We start from the raw sequence: 22,671 nt of genomic DNA on the forward strand, positions 1-22,671 counted from the left end.
GTGAAATTATTTGTTCTAGCTCTGTGAAAAATACCGTTGGTAGCTTGATAGGGATTGAACTGAATCGATAGATTGCTTTGGGTAGTATGCTCATTTTCACTGTATTGATTCTTCCAATCCATGAAATATGGTGTATTTTTCCATCTATTTGTGTCATCTTTGATTTCTTTCATCAGTGTTTTATAGTTTTCTATGTATAGGTCTTTTGTTTCTTTAAGCAGATTTATTCCTAAGTATTTTATTTTCATTTCAATGGTGAATGGAATTGTTTCCTTAACTTCTCTTTCTCCTAGAGGAAAACATAGGCAAAACAGTCTCTGACATAAATCATAGCAGGATCTTCTATGACCCACCTCCCAGAGTAATGGAAATAAAAACAAAAATAAATAAATTGGACCTAATTGAACTTAAAAGCTTTTTCACAATGAAGAACACTATAAGCAAGGTAAAAAGACAGCCTTCAGAATGGGAGAAAATAATAGCAAATGAAGCAACTGACAAAGAATTAATCTCAAAAATACACAAGCAACTCCTGCAGCTCAATTTCAGAAAAATAAATGACCCAATCAAAAATGGGCCAAAGAACTAAACAGACATTTCTCCAAAGAAGATATACAGATGGCTAACAAACACATGAAAGGATGCTCAGCATCACTCATTATCAGAGAAATGCAAATCAAAATCACAGTGAGGTACCATCTCACACCAGTCAGAATGGCTGCTATCAAAAAGTCTGCAAACAATAAATGCTGGAGAGAGTGTGGAAAAAAGGGAACCCTCTTACACTGTTGGTGGGAATGCAAACTATTACAGCCACTATAGAGAATATGATTCAGCAATCCCACTGCTGGGCATACACACCAAGGAAACTAGAATTGAAAGAGACACGTGTACCCCAATGTTCATCAAAGCACTGTTTACAATAGCCAGGACATATAAGCAACCTAGATGTCCATCTGCAGAGTAATGGATAAGAAAGCTGTGGTACATATACACAATGGAACATTAGTCAGCTATTAAAAATAATGCATTTGAATCAATTCTAATAAGGTGGATGAAACTGGAGCCTATTATACAGAGCGAAGTAAGTCAGAAAGAAAATACCAGCACAGTATATTAACGCATATATATGGAATTTACAGGGCTTCCCTGGTGGCTCAGACGGTAAAGCGTCTGCCTGCAATACAGGAGGCCCAGGTTTGATCCCTGGGTTGGGAAGATCCCCTGGAGAAGGAAATGGCAATCCACTCCAGCACTCTTGCCTGGAAAATCCCACGGACAGAGGAGCCTGATAGGCTACAGTCCATGGGGTTGCAAAGAATCAGACACGAATGAGTGACTTCACTTTCACTTTCATGGAATTTAGAAAGATGGTAATGATGACCTCATATACAAGACAGCAAAAGAGACACAGATGTAAAGAACAGAGTTTTGGACTCTGTGGGAGAAGACAAGGGTAGGATGATTTGAGAGAATAGCATTTAAATATGTATATTATCATATGTGAAATAGATTGGCAGTCTAGGTTTGATTCATGAGACAGGGTGCCCAGGGCTGGTGCACTGGGATGACCCAGAGGGATGGGATGGAGAGGGAGGTGGGAGGGAGGGTAAGGATGGAGAACACATATACACCCATGGCTGATTCATGTGAATGTATGGCAAAAACCACCACAATATTGTAAAGTAATTAGCCTCCAATTAAAATTTTTTAAAAATACCAAAAAAAAAAAAAAAAGATTCTAAGTTTATATTACAGTCTAGATATCCATACTTGATTTTTCTCAAGCTAAGCTACTTATTCCATCCAAGTGGAACAGTTATTTTAACATGTAACTGGAAAAACCGTTCTGATCAAGTTTGCAGGGAAAGACATGGACTCAGACAAGTTAAATTGATCCCAATTGTTAGCTAATTTAGGACTCTTTTCATTGTACCATAGTACATCTTCCCTGAAACAGGTTGTTTAAAATTTCAGGTTGACAAAGATCGTTGACAAAGATCGTCAACAATATGTGGATATTTATATTTGTTTCTTACACCTAGACTTTTGTGTTCTGAAACTAATGGTTGAAAACAAAAGTTACTCCTCACAAATCCAGAGATTTTAGTTTTTAAGAAGGGGTTATTTTGTAAGGGAAGACATTTTGTTTCCCTTAACACCCAGAGGGAGGCCTAGATTTGAAGAAGCAGATACCATCCCCATTAACACTCCCTGACACAATCACACTGGAAATCAGGAAAGCACATGCTGAGTCCTGTTTCTTCCAGTTCATGCATGGCAAAGAGGATGACATGGGAACAATCACCTCTAAACAGAAGATACAGTTTTTCAAGTAATTTTTCATGAATAGTGTGATAATTCATTTTATTCAGTACTTTACACAGTTTCAGCAATTTAACAACCCATGACCATTTTCATCCAGAAATTGAGTAAATTGCCTTATATCATATAGTTATTGAAGATAGGAGTCAGAAATTAAAACCCAAGAAGGTCACTTTCTGAGCACAAGTGTTTAAATCTTACTCTACTTTTTGTCTCCTACTCCAGAATTGGTGATATCAAAGGTCATGGTCTCAGTGACCTTATTTAATATCTTTTATGTTTTAACATCTCTATATATGTTCTATATATTTACATCATAATTATGACAACATATTTTAAGATAAACCAACTACTTCTTTTATAAATTTATGGAATTTAGGCAAATAAATTAATTACAATCTTCGATTAATAACACATTAGAATTATTGGTTGATGTTTTTGTTATTCAGTCATTATTTCAGGTCCGACTCTTTGTGACCCCATGATCTACAGCAGGCCAGGTTCCCCTGTTCTCCATTATATCTGGGCATGACTCAAGTTCATGTTCACTGAGTCAGTGATGTTTCCTAACCATCTCATCCTCTGCTACCTCATTCCCCCTTTGCCTTCAATTTTTCCCTGCATCAATGTCTTTTCCAATGAGTTGGCTCTTTGTGTCAGGTGGCTAAAGTATCGGAGCTTAAGCTTCAGCATCAGTCCTTCCAATTAATATTCAGGGTTGATTTACTTTAGGATCAATTAATTTTATCTCCTTTTCATCCAAGCAACTCTCAAGAGTCTTCTCAGCACCATAATTTAAAAGCATCAATTCTTCCATGCTCAGCCTTCTTGATGGTACAACTCTCACATCGGTACATAACTACTGGAAAAAACACAGATTTGACTATAAGGACCTTTGTCAGGAAAGTGATGTCTCTACTTTTAAATATTCTGTCTAGGTTTTTCAGAGTTTACTCTCATCACTGCAGCCATCATCTGCAGTGATTTTGAAGCCCAAGAAAATAAAATCTGCTTTTCCTCCCTCTATTGGCAATGAAGAGATCATGGAGAAGAGAATGGCAAACCACTTCAGTATTCTTTCCTTGAGAACCCCATGAACAGTATGAAAAGGCAAAAAGTTAGGATACTGAAAGAGGAACACCCAGGTTGGCAGGTGCCCAATATGTTACTGGAGATCAGTGGAGAAATAATTCCAGAAAGATTGAAGGGATGGAGCCAAAGCAAAAACAATACCCATTTGTGGATGTGACTGGTGATAGAAGCAAGGTCCGATGCTGTAAAGAGCAATATTGCATAGGAACCTGGAATGTCAGGTCCATGAATCAAGGCAAATCGGAAGTGGTCAAACAAGAGATGGCAAGAGTGAACGTCAACATTCTAGGAATCAGCGAACTAAAATGGACTAGAATGGGTGAATTTAACTCAGATAACCATTATATCTACTACTGCGGGCAGGAATCCCTCAGAAGAAATGGAGTAGCCATCATAGTCAACAAAAGAGTCCGAAATGCAGTACTTGGGTGCAGTCTCAAAAAAGATAGAATGATCTCTGTTCGCTTCCAAGGCAAACCATTCAATATCACAGTAATCCAAGTCTATGCCCCAACCAGTAATGCTGGAGAAGCTGAAGTTGAACAGTTCGATGAAGACCTACCAGACCTTTTAGAACTAACACCCCCAAAAGATGTCCTTTTCATTATAGGGGACTGGAATGCAAAAGTAGAAAGTCAAGAAACACCTGGAGTAGCAGGAAAATTTGGCCTTGGAATACGGAATGAAGCAGGGCAAAGTATAATAGAGTTTTGCCAAAAAAATGCACTGGTCATAACAAACACCCTCTTCCAACAACACAAGAGAAGACTCTGCACATGGACATCACCAGATGGTCAACACCAAAATCAGATTGATTATATTCTTTGCAGCCAAAGATGGAGAAGCTCTATACAGTCAACAAAAACAAGAACAGGAGCTGACTGTGGCTCAGATCATGAACTCCTTATTACCAAATACAAACTGAAATTGAAGAAAGTAGGGAAAACCACTAGACCATTCAGGTATGACCTAAATCAAATCCTTTATGATTATACAGTGGAAGTGAGAAATAGATTTAAGGGACTAGATCTGATAGAGTGCCTGATGAACTATGGACTGAGGTTCGTGACATTGCACAGGAGACAGGGATCAAGACCATCCCCAAGGAAAAGAAATTCAAAAAAGAAAAATGGCTGTCTGGGGAGGCCTTTTAAATAGCTGTGAAAAGAAGAGAAGTGAAAAGCAAAGGAGAAAAGGAAAGATATAAGCATCTGAATACAGAGTTCCAAATAATAGCAAGAAGAGATAAGAAAGCCTTCCTCAGTAATCAATGCAAAGAAATAGAGGAAAACAACAGAATGGGAAAGACTAGAGATCTCTTCAAGAAAATTAGAGATACCAAGGGAACATTTCATGCAAAGATGGGCTCGATAAAGTGCAGAAATGGTATGGACCTAACAGAAGCAGAAGATATTAAGAAGAGGTGTCAAGAATACACAGAAGAACTGTACAAAAAAGATCTTAACAACCCAGATAATCACGAGGGTGTGATGACTGACCTAGAGCCAGACATCCTGGAATGTGAAGTCAAGTGGGCCTTAGAAAGTATCACTATGAACAAAGCTAGTGGAGGTGATGGAATTCCAGTTGAGCTCTTACAAATTCTGAAAGATGATGCTCTGAAAGTGCTGCACTCAATATGCCAGCAAATTTGGAAAACTCAGCAGTGGCCACGGGACTGGAAAAGGTCAGTTTTCATTCCAATTCCAAAGAAAGGCAATGCCAAAGACTGCTTGACCTACTGCACAATTGCACTCATCTCACACACTAGTAAAGTAATGCTCAAAATTCTCCAAGCCAGGCTTCAGCAATACATGAACCGTGAACTTCCAGATGTTCAAGCTGTTTTAGAAAAGGCAGAGGAACCGGAGACCAAATTGCCAACATCTGCTGGATCATCGAAAAAGCAAGAGAGTTCCAGAAAAACATCTATTTCTGCTTTATTGAATATGCCAAAGCTTTTGACTGTGTGGATCACAATAAACTGTGAAAAATTCTGAAAGAGATGGGAATACCAGACCACCTGACCTGCCTCTTGAGAAATTTGTATGCAGGTCAGGAAGCAACAGTTAGAACTGGACATGGAACAACAGACTGGTTCCAAATAGGAAAAAGTACATCAAGGCTGTATATTGTTACCCTGCTTATTTAACGTATGTGCAGAGTACATCATAAGAAATGCTGGACTGGAAGAAACACAAGCTGGAATCAAGATTGCTGGGAGAAATATCAATAACCTCAGATATGCAGATGACACCACCCTTATGGCAGAAAATGAAGAGGAACTAAAAAGCCTCTTGATGAAAGTGAAAGAGGAGAGTGAAAAAGTTGCCTTAAAACTCAACATTCAGAAAACGAAGATCATGGCATCTGGTCCCATCACTTCATGGGAAATAGATGGGGAAACAGTTGAAACAGTGTCAGACTTTTTATTTTCTGGGGTCCAAAATCACTGCAGATTGTGACAGCAGCCATGAAATTAAAAGACGCTTACTCCTTGGAAGGAAAGTTATGACCAACCTAGATAGCATATTGAAAAGCAGAGACATTACTTTGCCAACAAAGGTCCGTCTAGTCAAGGCTATGATTTTTCCAGTGGTCATGTATGGATGTGAGAGTTGGACTGTGAAGAAAGCTGAGCGCCAAAGAATTGATGCTTTTGAACTGTGGTGTTGGAGAAGACTCTTGAGAGTCCCTTGGACTGCAAGGAGATCCAACCAGTCCATTCTGAAGGAGATCAGCCCTGGGTGTTCTTTGGAAGGAATGATGCTAAAGCTGAAATTCCAGTTATTTGGCCACCTCATGTGAAGAATTGACTCATTGGAAAAGACTGATGCTGCGAGGGATTGGGGGCAGGAGGAGAAAGAGATGACAGATGATGAGATGGCTGGATGGCATCACTGAATCGATGGACATGAGTCTAAGTGAACTCCCGGAGTTAGTGATGGACAGGGAGGTCTGGCGTGCTGCGATTCATGGGGTCGCAAACAGTCGGACATGACTGAGCAACTGAACTGAACTCAACTAAACTGATGGAACCAGATGCCATGATCCTCATTTTTTAGTGTTGAGTTTCAAGATAGCTCTTTCACTGTCCTCTTTCACCATCATTAAGAGGCTCTTTAGTTCCTCTTCACTTTCTGCCATTAGAGTTGTGTCACCTGCGTATCTTAGGTTGCTGATGTTTCTCCTGGCAGTCTTGATTCCAATTTGTGATTCATTCATCCCTGCATGTCACATAAATAAAATAAGCAGGTGACCATCTTATTGTATGCCTTTCCCAGTTTTGAGCCAGTCAGTTGTTCCATGTCTGTATTCTAACTGTTGCTTCTTGACCTGCATACAGGTTTCTCAGGAGACAGGTAAGGTGGTCTGGTATTCCCATATCTTTAAGAATTGTCCACAGTTTGTTATGATCCACACTGTCAAAGGCTTTAGCTTAGTCAATGAAGCAGAAGTACATGTTTTTTCCTGGAATTCTCTTGCTTTCTCTATGACCCCATGGATGCTGACAATTTGATCACTGATTCCTCTGACTTTTCTAAACCCAGCTTGTATATCTGTAAGTTTTTGGTTTGCATACTGCTGAAGGCTAGCTTGAAGGATTTTTGAGCATAAACTTACTAGCATGTGAAATGAGCACAATTGTATGGTAGCTAGAACATGTTTTGGCATTGCCCTTCTTTTTTTAAATTTTTTTTTAGTTGTAATTTTATTTATTTTTTTAATTTTATTTTATTTTTAAACTTTACAATATTGTATTAGTTTTGCCAAATATTGAAATGAATCTGCCACAGGTATACCTGTATTCCCCATCCTGAACCCTCCTCCCTCCTCCCTCCCCTACCCTCCCTCTAGGTCGTCCCAGTGCACCAGCCCCGAGCATCCAGTACCGTGCATCGAACCTGGACTGGCGACTCGTTTCATACATGATATTATACATGTTTCAATGCTATTCTCCCAAATCTCCCCACCCTCTCCCTCTCCCACAGAGTCCATAAGACAGATGTATACATTGGTGTCTCTTTTGCTGTCTCGTACACAGGGTTATTGTTACCATCTTTCTAAATTCCATATATATGCATTAGTATACTGTATTGGTGTTTTTCTTTCTGGCTTGCTTCACTCTGTATAATAGGTTCCAGTTTCATCCATCTCATTAAAACTGATTCAAATGTATTCTTTTTAATGGCTGAGTAATACTCCATTGTGTATATGTACCACAGCTTTCTTATCCATTCATCTGCTGCTTCTTTGGTATTGGAATGAAAACTTACTTTTTCCAGTTCTATGGCCACTGCTGAGCTTCCAAATTTGCTAACACATTGAGTGCAGCACTTTCACAGTATCATCTTTTAGGATGGAATTTCATCACCTCCACTAGGTTTGTTCGTATAATGCTTCCTAAGGTCCACTTGACTTCTCACTCCAGAAATGTCTGACTCTAGGTGAATGACCACACCATCCATTGTGGTTATCTGGGTCACTAAGACATTTTTTTGTATAATTCTCAGTATTCTTGTCACCTCTTTTAATCTCTTCTGCTTTGCTAGGTCCTTACCACTCTGTCCTTTATTGTGCCCATCTTTGCATAAAATATTCCATTGATATCTCCAATTTTTTAAAGATATCGCTAGTCTTTCCCATTCTATCATTTTCCTCTATTTCTTTGTAATGTTTGTTTAAGAAGACCTTCTTATCCCTCCTTGCTATTCTCTGGAGATCTGCATTTTCTTGGGTATATCTTTCCCTTTCTCCCTTGCTTTTTGCTTCTCTTCTTTCCTCAACTATTTATAAAGTCTCCTCAAACATCCACTTTGCCTTCTTTGGTGTAGGGCTCTTTTTTTCACATGTTATGTAGTAACAAATTGTTTTTCTTCACAATAAAATAATATGTATTAAATGTGCTAATCTTGTGAGAAATCTTTATAGATTATCTAAAATTTAACTGTTCATTCTAGGTATATTAATTTGTGTTATGTTATATGAGGTTATATGAATCTAAGTTTATTATCTCCCTTCCCCCTTGCTGGTTTCAGATTACTATTATTTTCCTAAGCTTTTTTCCAACAATTTTTGTAAGTAAAATGGGCTTGCAAATTTCCTTTTTATTTCTCACCCTATTGAATGCATGGGAAAGTATTCCTAGTTTGCTCTTTAGACAGTTTACATAAGATTAAGATAATTTGTTCCTTGAAAGGCTAATAAAACCATCTTATAAAGAATCTTGATCCTTGTGCTTTTTTTACATGTAGAAAGGTTTTAATTACTGCCACAAGTTCATTAATAATTATAGCAATATTCAAATTTGTTATTTATTATTGTCAATTTTTATGTCATATTTTTCTATAAATTTACTCACTTAATCTAAGCTTTCAAATTTATTTGCCAAGTTATTGACTATATCCTCATATTGTCTTTTTATTCTCTTGTATATGTATGCCTCTCTTTTAACTGTAATCTTACTCATTTATACTTTTGGTCTAGAGCTTAGCTAAGCTATTCCATGGTATTAATTTTGTGTGGTCAAGTAGACTACAGGTCCTTAAACTGATACCAGTCCCTCATGCAAATGAATCACATGTCCTGGATAGCAATGCAACTTCACAAACAAATGGAAATTCTTGACATGACTCCCCAACTGTCCTTGTCATCAACAGTCTCCCTGCCTCCCAGGGCTTGTTTACCTTATGCATTTCTTAGATATGACCCCTTGGGACTTAACAAAACCAGGCTCTTTTTTCAATTGATCAAATCATAATAAAGGCATGCACCCTAGGTCCTGTCTTTATGTCTGCATCCTGTTTAACTTCCCTATATGGCCGGTCCAGGGATATCTGGACTTCCTCCAAGACCCATTACTAATAGACTTCTGTTTCGGATCTTCTCATGATCTATTGTTGAACCCTGGCTTCCCATCCATCACACTGTGCTCCACTTAACAGGTATTGAGTTAACAAAGTCTTAACTCCTTCTTAAAATTTTTCCTTACTAGTCTTACGAAGATTTAATTTAAAAAAAAATACATTCAACTTTGTTATCTATGTATTCCTGTTTTTTTCTTCTATTAATTTCACATAATATATTTATTTCAGTCCTTCAAATTCTTTTGGATTTACTCATGGCTTTTCTCCCCTAACTTAAACTGGACACCTTATTAATTTTCAGTCTTTTTTTAAATTTAAGTACTTAAGGCTATAATTTTCCTTTATATCATAAATTTCGCTGCCCTCCAAACATTTATATATATATATATAGTCTATTTTTGCAGTTATAAGTATGTTTAACTATCTATTGTATTTTCTTTAACAGGTGGGTTATTTAAACATATTTTTTAATTTTTAGGAATTTTGAGGTAGACAAGATATTTTTATTTGTTTATTTTTTATTTTTATTTGTTCTTTCAACAGCGTATTACACTTTTCTGCATACAATTCTTTTGTCTGTTTATGTAGGCTTGCTGCTGCTGCTGCTAAGCCGCTTCAGTCCTTTCCGACTCTGTGCGACACCATAGATGGTAGCCCACCAGGCTCCCCTGTCCCTGGGATTCTCCAGGCAAGAACACTTGCCTGGAGTGGGTTGCCATTTCCTTCTCCAATGCATGAAAGTGAAAAGTGAAAGTGAAGTCGCTCAGTCGTGTCTGACTCTTAGCGACCCCATGGACTGCAGCCCACCAGGCTCCTCCGTCCATGGGGATTTTCCGGGCAAGAGTACTGGAGTGGGATGTCATTGCCTTCTCCATATGTAGGCTTACAGCTATTTATTTTAATCTTTTTGTTGCATTGGTAAATGGGATTGTTTCCTTAATTTCTCTTCTGATTTTTCATTATTAATGTATAGAAATGCTGGGGGTTACTGTGTATTAATTTTATATCCTCTGACTTTACTGTATTCATTGATTACCTCTAGTAATTTTCTGGTGGCATCTCTAGGGTTTTCAATGTATGTTGTCTGCAGACAGTGAGACTTTTACTTCTTTTCCAATCTAGATTCCTTTCATTTCCTTTTGTCCTCTAATTATTAGTGCTGCTTCTGCTGCTAAGTCTCTTCAGTCGTGTCCAACTCTGTGCAACCCCATAGATGGCAGCCCACCAGGCTCCCCTGTCCCTGGGATTCTCCAGGCAAGAAAACTGGAGTGAGTTGCCATTTCCTTCTCCAATGCATGAAAGTGAAAAGTGAAAGTGAAGTCGCTCAGTCTTGTCCGACTCTTTGTGACCCCCATGGACTGCAGCCCACCAGGCTCCTCCATCCATGGGATTTTCCAGGCAAGAGTACTGGAGTGGGGTACCATTGCCTTCTCCGAATGATTACTGCTAGGACTTCAAAAACTACTGAATAATAGTGGCAAGAGTGGACACACTTGTCTTGTTCCTGATCTTAGAGGAGATTCTTTCAGTTTTTCACTGCTGTCAGTAATGTTTGCTATGGACTTGTCATATATGGCCTTTATTATGTTGACATATGTTTTTTTATGCTTACTTCCTGTAGAGTTTTTACCATAAATGGGTATTGAATTTTGTCAAAATCTTTTTCTCCATCTATTCAGATGATTTTGTGTTTTTATGTTTCAATTGCTAGCATGCTGTGTCACATTGATTGATTACATATATTGAATAAACTTTGAATCCCTGTGATAAAACTCACTTGATCATGGTGCATGATTCTTTAAATGTGTTGTTGGATTCTGTTTGCTAGAAGTTTGTTGAAGATTTTGTGTCTATGTTCATCAGAGACATTGGCCTGTACTTTTCTTTTTTTGTGATATCTTCATGTGGTTTTGGTATCAGAGTGATAGTGGCCTCAAGGAATCAGTCTGGGAGTTTTCCTTCCATTGTGATTTTCTGAAAGAGTTTGAGCAAGATAGGTGTTATTTCTTCTCTAAACACTTGTTAGAATTCACCTGTAAAGCCATCTGACCCTGGGATTTTGTTTTCTGAAAGAATTTTGGTCACAGTTTCTATTTTAATTTTGGTTCAGTTGAAAGGCTATACTTTTTCAAAGAATTTGTCTATTTCTTCCAAGTTGTCCATTTTTAAAAGTTGGTCTTAGCAGTCTCTTTTATCTCTGTCTCATCTATTGTAACTTCTCCATTCTCATTTCTAATTCTTCTGATTTGAGTCTTCTCCCTTTTGTTTTTGATGAGTCTAGCTGATAGTAGGTCAATTTTGCTTATTTTCTCAAATAACCAGCTTTTAGTTTTATTTATCTTTGCTCTTCTCTCCTTCATTTCTTTTTCACTTATTTCTGCTCTGATTCTTATGATTGCTTCTACTAATGTCGAATATTTTTTGATCTTTTTAATTGTTTTAGGTGTAAGGTTAGGTTGCTTATTTGATGCTTTCCTTGTTTTTTGAAGTAGGATTTTATTACTATAAACTTAGTTCTTAGTTCTTGCCACTGCTTTTATGACATCTCATATGTTTTGAGTTATCATGTTTTCATTATCATTTGTTTTTAGGTGTTTTTTTATTTCCTCTTCAATTTCTTCAGTGATTTCTTGATTATTCTGAAGCATATTGGTTAGCCTCCATGTGCTTGTGTTTTTTACAGGTTTTTTTCTTGTAGAAAAATGCTTAATACAATTTCAATTTATAAAAATCTGCAAAGTTTTGATTTGTGACCCAATATGTCATCTATTCTCAAGAATATTTCATGTGCATTTGAAAAAAAAAAAAACTGGATTCCATTGTTTTTGGATGAAATGTCCTGCATATATCAATTAGGTGCATTGGGTCCAATTTAAGCCTGGTGTTTCCTTATTAATTTTCTATCTGGATGATCTGTGATCTATCTATTGGGGTGAAGTGAATGGAGTGTTTACATTTCTCACTATTATTGGGCTATTGTCAATTTCCCCTTTTATAGATTTTAGCATTTGGCTTATGTATGTAGGTGTTCCTATGTTGGGTACATATATATTTATAATTGTTATGTCTTCTTCTTGTATTGATTCCTTGATCATTATAGAGTGTCCTTCCTTGTCTCTTGTAATTATCTTTATGTTAAACTCTATTTTATCTGATGTCAGTATTGCCTCTCCTGCTTTCTTTTGATTTCCAATTGCATGGAATATCTTTACATAGCCTCTTACTCTCAGTCTGTATGTATCCCTAGATTTGAAATGGGTCTCTTGTAGACAGCATATAGAGGGATATATTTTTGTATCTGTTTTACCAGCTTCTCTCTTTTCGTTGGAGATTTTAATCCATTCACATTTGCTGTAATTGTATGATTCTACTACAATTTACTTTACTGATCTGGGCTTGTTTTTGTAGGTTTTCTCTTGCAAGTTTTCAGTTCAGTTCAGTCGCTCAGTCGTGTCCGACTCTTTGTGACCCCATAAATTGCAGCACCCCAGGCCTCCCTGTCCATCACCAACTCCTGAAGTTCACTCAAATTCACATCCACTGAGTCAGTGATGCCATCCAGCCATCTCATCCTCTGTTGTCCCCTTCTCCTCCTGCCCTCAATCTTTCCCAGAATCAGGGTCTTTTCCAATGAGTCAGCTCTTCGCATCAGGTGGCCAAAGTATTGGAGTTTCAGCTTCAACATCAGTCCTTCCAATGAACACCCAGGACTGATCTCCTTTAGGATGGACTGGTTGTATCTCCTTGCAGTCCAAGGAACTCTCAAGAGTCTTCTCTAACACCACACTTCAAAAGCATCAATTCTTAGGTGCTCAGCTTTCTTTATAGTCCAGCTCTCACATCCATACATGATTACTGAAAAAGCCATAGCCTTGACTAGATGTACCTTTGTTGGCAAAGTAATGTCTCTGCTTTTGAATATGCTATCTAGGTTGGTCATAACTTTCCTTCCAAGGAGTAAGCATCTTTTAATTTCATGGCTGCAGTCACCATCTGCAGTGATTTTGGAGCCCCCCAAAATAAAGTGTGGCACTGTTTCCACTGTTACCCCATCTATGTGCCATGAAGTGATGGGACCAGATGCCATGATCTTCGTTTTCTGAATGTTGAGTTTTAAGCCAACGTTTACACTCTCCTCTTTCACTTTCATCAAGAGGCTCTTTAGTTCTGCTTTGCTTTTTGCTATAAGGGTGTATGAGGTTATTGTTATTTCTCCCAGCAATATTGATTCCAGCTTGTACTTAATCCAGCCCAGCTTTTCTCATGATGTTCTGTGTATATAAGTTAAATAAGCAGAGTGACAGTATACACCCTTGACATACTCCTTTCCCTATTTGGAACCAGTCTGTTGTTCCATGTCCAGTTCTAACTCTTGCTTCTTGACCTGCATATTTCTTGAAATACACATTTCTCAAGAGGCAGGTCAGGTGGTCTGGTATTCCCATCTCTTTAAGAATTTTCCATAGTTTGTGGTAATCCACTGTCAAAAGATTTGGCATGGTCAATAAAGCAAAAATAGATGTTTTTCTGAAACTCTCTTGCTTTTTCAATAATCCAACAGATGTTTACAATTTAATCTCTGGTTCCTCTGCTTTTTATAAATCCAGGTTGAACATGTGGAATTTCATGGTTCACATACTGTTGAAGCCTGGCTTGGATAATTTTGAGCATTACTTTACTAGTGTGTGAGATGAGTGCAATTGTGCAGTAGTTTGAGCATTCTTTGGCATTGCTTTTCTTTGGGATTGGAATGAAAACTGACCTTTTCCAGCCCTGTGGACACTGCTGAGTTTTCCATTACTGGCATATTGAGTGCAGCACTTTAACAACATCAACTTTTAGGATTTACACTAGCTCAGGTGGAATTCCATCACCTCCACTAGCTTTGTTTGTAGTGATGCTTCCTAAGGCCCACTTGATTTCGCTTTCCAGGATGTCTGGCTCTAGGTGAGTGATCCCACCATCGTGATCATCTGGGATTATCTGTGAAGATATTTTTTGTATAGTTATTCTGTGTATTCTTGCCACCTCTTCCTAATATCTTCTGCGTCTGTTAGGTCCATACCATTTCTGTCCTTTATTGAGCCCATCTTTGCATGAAATGTTCCCTTGGTATCTCTAATTTTCTTGAAGAGATCTCTAGTCTTTCCCATTCTGTTGTTTTCCTCTATTTCTTTGCACTGATCACTGAGGAAGGCTTTCTTAACTCTCCTTGCTATTCGTTGGAAATCTGCATTCAAATGGGAATATCTTTCCTTTTCTCCTTTGCTTTTCACTTCTCTTCTTTTCACAGCTATTTGTAAGTCCTCCTCTAACAGTAATTTTTCTTTTTTGCATTTGTTTTTCTTGGGGTTGGTCTTGTTTCTTGTCTCCTGTACAATGTCACAAACCTTCATCCATAGTTCATCAAGCACTCTGATACTCAGAGTGCTCAAACAAACATTGTGCCCACCAGTACCCAGGGACCCCACACAGACTGAGACCGTAGTGTGTTTGAGCATCTCCTGTTAAAGTATGGGTCAGCAGTGGAGTGCCACAGGGATGGGCTCTGGGTGCAGCAGACTTGGTTATGGCATAAGCTCTTCTGGAAGAAGTCGCCATTAACCCCACCAAAGAGCTGCCAGAACTTACACAGGACTGGGAAATAGACTTTGGGGGGGCACAAACAGAACCTAGTGCACACCAGGACCCAGAAGAAAGGAGCAGTGACCCCACAAGAAACTGACCCAGATCTGCCCAGTTGTGTCCAGAATCTCCAGTGGAGGCATGGGTTGGTGGTGGCCTGCTGCAGGGTTGAGGGCAGTGAGTGTAGCAGTACATTAATGGAATCTTTTGAAGGAGGTCCTCATTATCTTCATTACCTCCACCATAGTTTGGCCCCAGGTAAATAGTGAGGAGGGAACATAGCTTCCCCCATCAACAGAAAATTGAATTAAAGATTTAATAAGCAGGGCCCCGCCCATCAGAACAAGACCCAGTTTCCCCTTCATGAGTCTCTCCCATCAGGAAGCTCCCATAAGCCTCTTATCCTTCTCCATCAGAGGGCAGACAGACTGAAAGCTACAATCACAGAAAACTAACCAATCTGATTACATGTACCACAGCCTTGTCTAACTTAATGTAATGATGAGCCATGCCGTGTAGGGCCACCCAAGGTGGATGTGTCATGGTGGAGACATCTGACAAAATGTGGTCCACTGGAGAAGGGAATGGCAAAGCACTTCAGTATTCTTGCCTTGAGAACCCCATGAACAGTACGAAAAGTCAAAAAAGATAGGACATTGAAAGATGAACTCCCCAGGTTTGTAGGTGCCCAATATGCTAATGGAGATCAATGGAGAACTAACTCCAGAAAGAATGAAGAGATGGAGCCATGCAGAAACAACACACAGTTGTTGATTTGACTGGTGATGGAAGTAAAGTCTGATGCTGTAAAGAGAAATATTGTACAGGAACCTGGAATGTTAAATCCATGAATCAAGGCAAACTGGAAGTGGTCAAACAGGAAGTAGCAAGAGTGAATGTTGACATTTTAGGAATCAGCAAAATAAAATGGACAGGAATGAGTGAATTTAACTCAGATGACCAATGTATCTACTACTATGGGCAAGAATCCCTTAGAAGAAATGGAGTAGCCCTCATAGTCAACAAAAGAGTCCGAAATGCAGTACTTGGATGCAATCTCAAAAACAACAGAATGATCTCTGTTCTTTTCCAAGGCAAACCATTCACACATCATGGTAATCCAAGTCTATACCCCGATGAGTAATGCTGAAGAAGCTGAAGTTGAATGGTTCTATGAAGACCTACAAGAACTTCTAGAACTAACACCCACAATAGATGTTCTTTTCATTATAGGGGACTGGAATGTAAAAGTAGGACGTCCAGAAACACCTGGAGTAATGGGCAAATTTGGCCTTGGAATACAGAATGAAGAAGAGCAAAGGCTAATAGAGTTTTGCCAAGAGAACTCATTAGTCATAGGAAACACCCTCTTCCAAAAACACAAGAGAAGACTCTACACATGGACATTACCAGATGGTCAATACCAAAATCAGATTGATTATATTCTTTGCAGCCAAAGATGAAGAAGCTCTATACAGTCAGCAAAGACTAGGAGCTGACTGTGGCTTAGATCATGAACTCCTTATTGCCAAAATCAGACTTAAAGAAAGTAGGGAAAACCACTAGACCATTCAGGTGGGACTTAAATCAAATCCTTTGCAATTATACTGTGGATGTGACAAATAGATTCATGGGATTTGATCTGATAGACAGCTAGTGCTGCTGCTAAGTCGTTTCAGTTGTGTCCGATTCTGTGCGACCCCATAGACAGCAACCCACCAGGCTCCCCCGTCCCTCGGATTCTCCAGGCAAGAACACTGGAGTGGGTTGCCATTTCCTTCTCCAATGCATGAAAGTGAAAAGTGAAAGTGAAGTCGCTCAGTCGTGTCCGACTCTTAGTAACCTCATGGACTGCAGCCTACCAAGCTCCTCCATCCATGGGATTTTCCAGGCAAGAGTACTGGAGTGGGTTGTAATTGCCTTCTCCGATGAATTATGGGGCCATACTCAATAAATCTTTAGTCCAATTTTCTGTTGATTGGCAGGGCTGTGTTCCCTCCCTGTTGCTTGACCTGGGGCCAAACTCTGGTGGAGGTGATGAAGATAATGGTGACCTCCTTCAGTAGTGCATGCATACTGCACTCAGTGTCACCACTCAATCCTAAAGCAAGCCACCTCCTACCCACATCTCCACCAGAGACTCTAGGACAGTTACAGGCAAGTCTAGGCCAGTCTCCTGTGGGATAACTGCTCCTTTCTCCTGGGTCCTGGTGCACACAAGATTCTGTTTGTGCCTTCTCAGAGTCTGTTTCTCCAGTCCTCTGTAAGTTCTGGTGGCTCTATGGTGGGTTAATGGTGACCTCCTTCAAGAGGGCTTATCCTATATCCAAGTCTACAGCACCCAGAGCCTCTGCTCCTGCAGCAGTCCACTGCTGACCTGTACCTCCTCAGGAGGCATTCAAACACAGTTCTGTCTCAGTCTCTGTGGTATCTCTGGGTCCTGATATCAAGGGTGGTGTTAAGATATGTTTGAGCCCTCTGAGCGTCACTGGAGGGTATGGGGTTTGATTCAAAATGTGACTTCTCCCCTCCTACCATGTTTCTGGGGCTTCTTCTTTGTCCTTGGATGTGGGATATCTCCTCAAAATTGATCCAGCACCATGTAGCCACCACTCCAACACCGTGCAGCCGCCACTCCAGTGCCTACCGTCTTGTTGGAGGGCGTCTCTGCCCTTGGGCATGGGGTATCTCCTCAGTCACTCCAGCACTGCACATCTATATTTCTTTAGATACTCTTTATATCATAAGGATATTAGCCCTATGCCTCTATTATAATTTGCAAACACTTCTGTGTATCATTTGTCATTTTATTTTGCTTATTTTTTGCCATGCACAGATTTTAAGAAGTCTTCTAGGTAATCAAATTATACAGTTTTTCTTTATTGCTTCTAGATTTGGGGTCTAGAAGTCAGGAAAATCCGACTCACTCTGAGACGATCGAGGAGCATAACCATGCTTCCTCTGGGATTTGTGTGCCTTTTCCTTTCTCATTTATTTCTCTAATTGACTTGGAATTCATTCTTGTGTATGCTTTAAAGAATTTTGTCATTTTCCTCATGGTTATCTGTTTAATAGTTTCACATGTCATATTTAGTAGGTCATCTTACATTTACTTCCATTAAAAATAGTTTCCTGAAATACTTTCTCTTTGTACTGCCCAACTGATAGGTTTTAATTTGCTTTTGCTGTATATTTTACTTACAATTCTTTGTCACCTATCCACTTTCCATTTTCTTTTCATCCTATAATCTTTTCCTTTTTTTTTTTTTTTTTTTAGTCATATCAGCCTTTCCTCAGCTTTTGTTATTTTCCTATCTCAAGACTGCATCTTCTTGCATTGTCTGAAGTTGCCTAACAGTTCACTAAAATTTTTGATGCATAAAAGTTATTTTCATATATATGTTCTTTATTTGAGTTTCATAATGCAATTTCTTTTCCTTCTTTTGGCTATTTCTCAGTACCATTTCATAGGTTCTAAGGAGTTTCATTGGTGATGGACAGGGAGGCCTGGCATGCTGCAGTCCATGGGGTCACAAAGAGTCAGACACCACTGAACTGAACTGAAGGAGTTTCATGTTTTTTATCTGTATTCTAAGGTTAATTTTATACAGCTTAAGTATTCATCAGCAGTCAGAGATGTGAATTATGATTAGTTTTTATGACAGCCAAATTCCTTCCTCAAATCTTTAACTGGAGAAGGGACGTATGTGCATAGTTCTCAGTGTAGACATTAGTCATTGCTATGAATATCTACAATCTGCTATGTTTTGCTGGTCTCGTTATACTGCAGTATGTTCCTCTGACTGTTCAAACAAAACTATATGTAAACCACTGGGACCCCCAGCATGCATTTCCAGGGTTCTTTCTATCGCCTGTGTGTGTGTGCTTAGTCACTCAGTCATGTCCAACTCTCTGTGATCCTTTGGATCATAACCTGCCAGGCTACTCTCTCCATGGGATTTTTCAGTCAAGAATACTGTAGTGAGTTATTATTTCCTCCTTCAGGGGATCTTTCAGACCCAGGGATCAAACTGGCATCTCCTATATCTCCTGCACTGCAGGCAGATTCTTTCCCTGCTGAGCAATCAAGGAAGCCTTATCTCCTACCTCACTGAAATTATCTCCCTACTAATACCAGACTTCTCCAGAAGTAGAGTGTCCAGAAGGGACTGTTCTGTTCAGAACCTTTACTGGAGTTGTTCACATTGTGCAGAAGTGCAAAACTGAAGCAGAGAAGTGGAAATAGAATGGGTAGGTTTTGATACAACTTTCTAGCTGCCTCAGAATTTAGTTCTTACAGAGTAGTGAAACAGACATGGTTTCTGTGGTGGAAGATGTGTCATATTTTCATGAATTAAAATGTAGGTGATCTGTGAGGTAAAATCTGGGAAATATTTTCTTAATTCACCTCTATTTACTGTATTATTGGATTGGTCAAAAATTTGTTTGGGTTTTTCCAGTTGATGTTGAAAAACCAGAACGAACTTTTTGGCCAACCCATTAGATTATGAATCTAATTTTGAATGTTGTTCTAAATTCTTTTTTCCCCTCTGCTTTGCTTGACATTTATGGTACTAGTATTTCCAGCTAGATACAACGGAAAATGAAAACCTCCTTTTGTGGAAAGATGTGTAAAACAATGTTCACTTTTTTCACCTAAAATTGGCCAAGACTATATAGCCAAGCTATGACATGTTTCCCCAAGTGCAAAAATCAGGTGAAATGCTGTAAGAGCTTTTGCAGTTTTGATTGAAAGCAGTTAACTTAAGCCAATATGTCTGAGAAAATTCCTATTTGGCGCCAGTAGCAACACATTCATGTTAATTTGTACCAAGAGGATATTGGAAGGTCAAAAAAAACAACTGTGTAAGTTTCTACATAGACTCATTCAAACAATCGTTACTGAATTCCAGGTGTGATGTTGAAAAGAATTCATAGACATTTTAAAATTTCATTATGCATAGCTTTCATTGTACATTTGAATTAATTATGGATTTATAATCTAATAAACATCCTCTTATTCTTAAACCTTTATTCAAATACTATGTTGTTTTGTTGTTGTTGCTAATGTTTTTATTACTTCCTCATCTGAACCTTCAATGTGGAGAAAACATCAATGTAAATCAAATGATAAATAAATATGCTTGGCCTCAATTGAGAGGCTATAAAACCACGTTTCTGAAGATCAGACATTATGAAAAAAGCAGATGGAAGATAGTAGAGTTTCATAAAAGAGAGGACACAGGTAGCTTCCAACTCTGATACTAGCTGCATGACTTAACCTTAATTTTCCTCATTTGCAAAGCACTTTGAGTGTTGTCTTGACAATTATAGGAGAAAATTCATAGAAAACGATCAACACTTGACCAGAACATAGTAAGTATTCAACAAAGCACCTCTGTATAACTGAGATGTGGAGGTAGCTTAGAATTAGTATTACCTTAAAGAACAAACATCAGTCAAACCTTGCCTCTCATAAATTAACAATTTTCTGAAATAATTATGAAAAGTACTGTAGGTCTTCTCTGTTCATTCATTATCTATTTTGGAATAATTAGGTATTTAGTTCTAGAGATGAGGTGCAGAAGAAAGAAGAAAGAGTCTGAAATAGACTGAGAGGCAAATTATATTGGAGGAGGGCAATATCTAGCATAGTATGAATCACAGTTATGAAGTGACTCAGAAGACAATAAGTTGACTCTGCGAGATAACCAGACATATGGCACCCACAGTGTAACAGCTGCCAACTTATTGTCTGAATCATTTCAAGGTGACAGGGCTATATGACATCTAATGTGATTTGGGTGTTTTCAAATATTGTTCTTATCATGTAATTTATAGAGATTACTGTTATTATGCTGCAGTTAATTGTATCCCACAATATTTTGTCAATTCCTCATACCACCAAAACTTTATCATCTCTACTGCAAACTGCCCATGAAACAAGCATCATAGTGATTTGTCTAGAGATTTAAATAGAAGTGATCTGTAGCTTTCTTCTAAACTGTTTGGGTCATTCTAGCCATTTTGGTGGAACAGAGCCCAATAAACCAAGCCACAGAGCAAAGTTAGACTTTGAGGTCGAATTTTAGCAGGTATTTACTATACCTCAAGTTCTTTTGGCATTTAAGGATGATTTAATTAATAATATACAAAATGGTTGTAAGATATGTGAGTTCAAAATTGTCAGTTAATTGAAAATCCAAAGTTTTTATTAAAAATAAAAGTTTAATAAGGTTATAAAACATGATCACGAAATCTGAAGGCCAACTTGTTCATTATCTCAATACTATTTATGTTAATTTCTGAGATATGGGATATTCAGTGCTTGGGATATGGAAATTTAAGTGGCAAATATCTGCCTGGTGTGCTGCTATTCATGGGGTCACAGAGAGTCAGACACGACTGAGAGACCGAACTGAACTGAACTAAACTGTTAGTTTAAAATATGGAATTTTTAATGTTAATAATCAACACAACATTGTATTCATAAAACTTAGAATAACAGAATTTTAGAAATCATTTACAGCACTGATTCCCAAAATACGTCTCTTAGTACTTTAACAGATACAATGTTTCATGGTCAAATAAAATTCAGAAATACTGAGTTATGTGGTTTCTTTACTGTTGGATCTCTAAAAGTCTTTCAAATGCAAATTTATTCACAAATTGCTAAATGTGACGGAATTACAATATTTATGTTTCTTTAACTTATATGATCATGAAAGTCTTCACTATGGATCTTGAAGTGCTAGGAAACAGGAAATATACATTGAACTCTTTATTTTATGTGACAGAACTAAAATCCATGGTAATTATGTGGCTAGGTAATGGCAGAGACAGTATTAGAAATAGTAGATTTCTTGTCCAGTGACTTTTTCTTTTATTTTTTAAAAAACTAATATATAATAGAATGACAAGTTTTCTTCTAATTTTGTCATGACACTTTTCTAACTCACAAATTATTAGTGGCATAGCTAGAAGATTATTAACTCTTATGCTATTTGGACTAAAATCTTCCCTACCCCCAACACATATAAGAGCAAAATATAACTTGATTTCATTTATTTAGCATTAATTAGCTTATCCTAAAGAAGGAATATGGGATTTCTCTGACGATCCAAAAATTTAGAGCACAACTCATTGCATCACATTTTATTTTTAAATATACTTGAAATTGCTGCTGAAAAGTCCAGAATGCCCATTGACATGGAAATAGATTACACATGACAATGCACATGACCATCTGCCCAGGCAAAGTTGCCCTTTTTGTTGAGTTGAGTGGAAAGGTTAATTTCAACTTAGCTCTGTGTGTGGTTGAGCAGTTCCCAAGTGAAAACCAAAACACATTTTTAAAATGTTTATTTAAAAAGAAAGAATACTCAGTTAGTGTATGAGTGTGAGTGTGTGTGGCCAGTGTGTGTTGAAGTAAGTTCCCATATGAGTGAATTCTCCACATGGATAGGCTCAGATGGCTGGGAGATAAGTGGGGCTCCCTCTTAGGTCTATAGAGGGATCCTTAATAAGAAATAATCCATTGTTTACACACTAGGAAAAGTTAACAAAGGAATAGTGAACAGTTTGCAATGAAAAACAATGAGGCATTTCATCTGCTATGGAAGTCAATCTAAACTGAAATCCAAAACAATCTTAAAGAGACATGTCAAATAGAACAGTGTAACATTTTCAACTATGTATAAAGAGAACCAATCTGGATACTGACAGCATCAGAAATTGGTATGTCTTTAAATAGTTTATTTTT

General features: G+C 38.1%; 1 non-coding gene across 1 annotated transcript; it reads left to right on the plus strand.

Moving 5' to 3' along the window:
- The first annotated feature begins 19,338 nt into the window (after window positions 1-19,338).
- Window positions 19,339-19,407, plus strand: MIR2285J-1 (microRNA mir-2285j-1). The gene has a single exon (NR_107735.1). It is a non-coding gene; the product is annotated as a microRNA mir-2285j-1 (primary transcript).
- The last annotated feature ends 3,264 nt before the right edge of the window (window positions 19,408-22,671 follow it).

This window comes from Bos taurus, chromosome 17, assembly GCF_002263795.3.
Source record: "Bos taurus isolate L1 Dominette 01449 registration number 42190680 breed Hereford chromosome 17, ARS-UCD2.0, whole genome shotgun sequence".
NCBI classification, from domain to species: Eukaryota; Metazoa; Chordata; class Mammalia; order Artiodactyla; family Bovidae; genus Bos; species Bos taurus.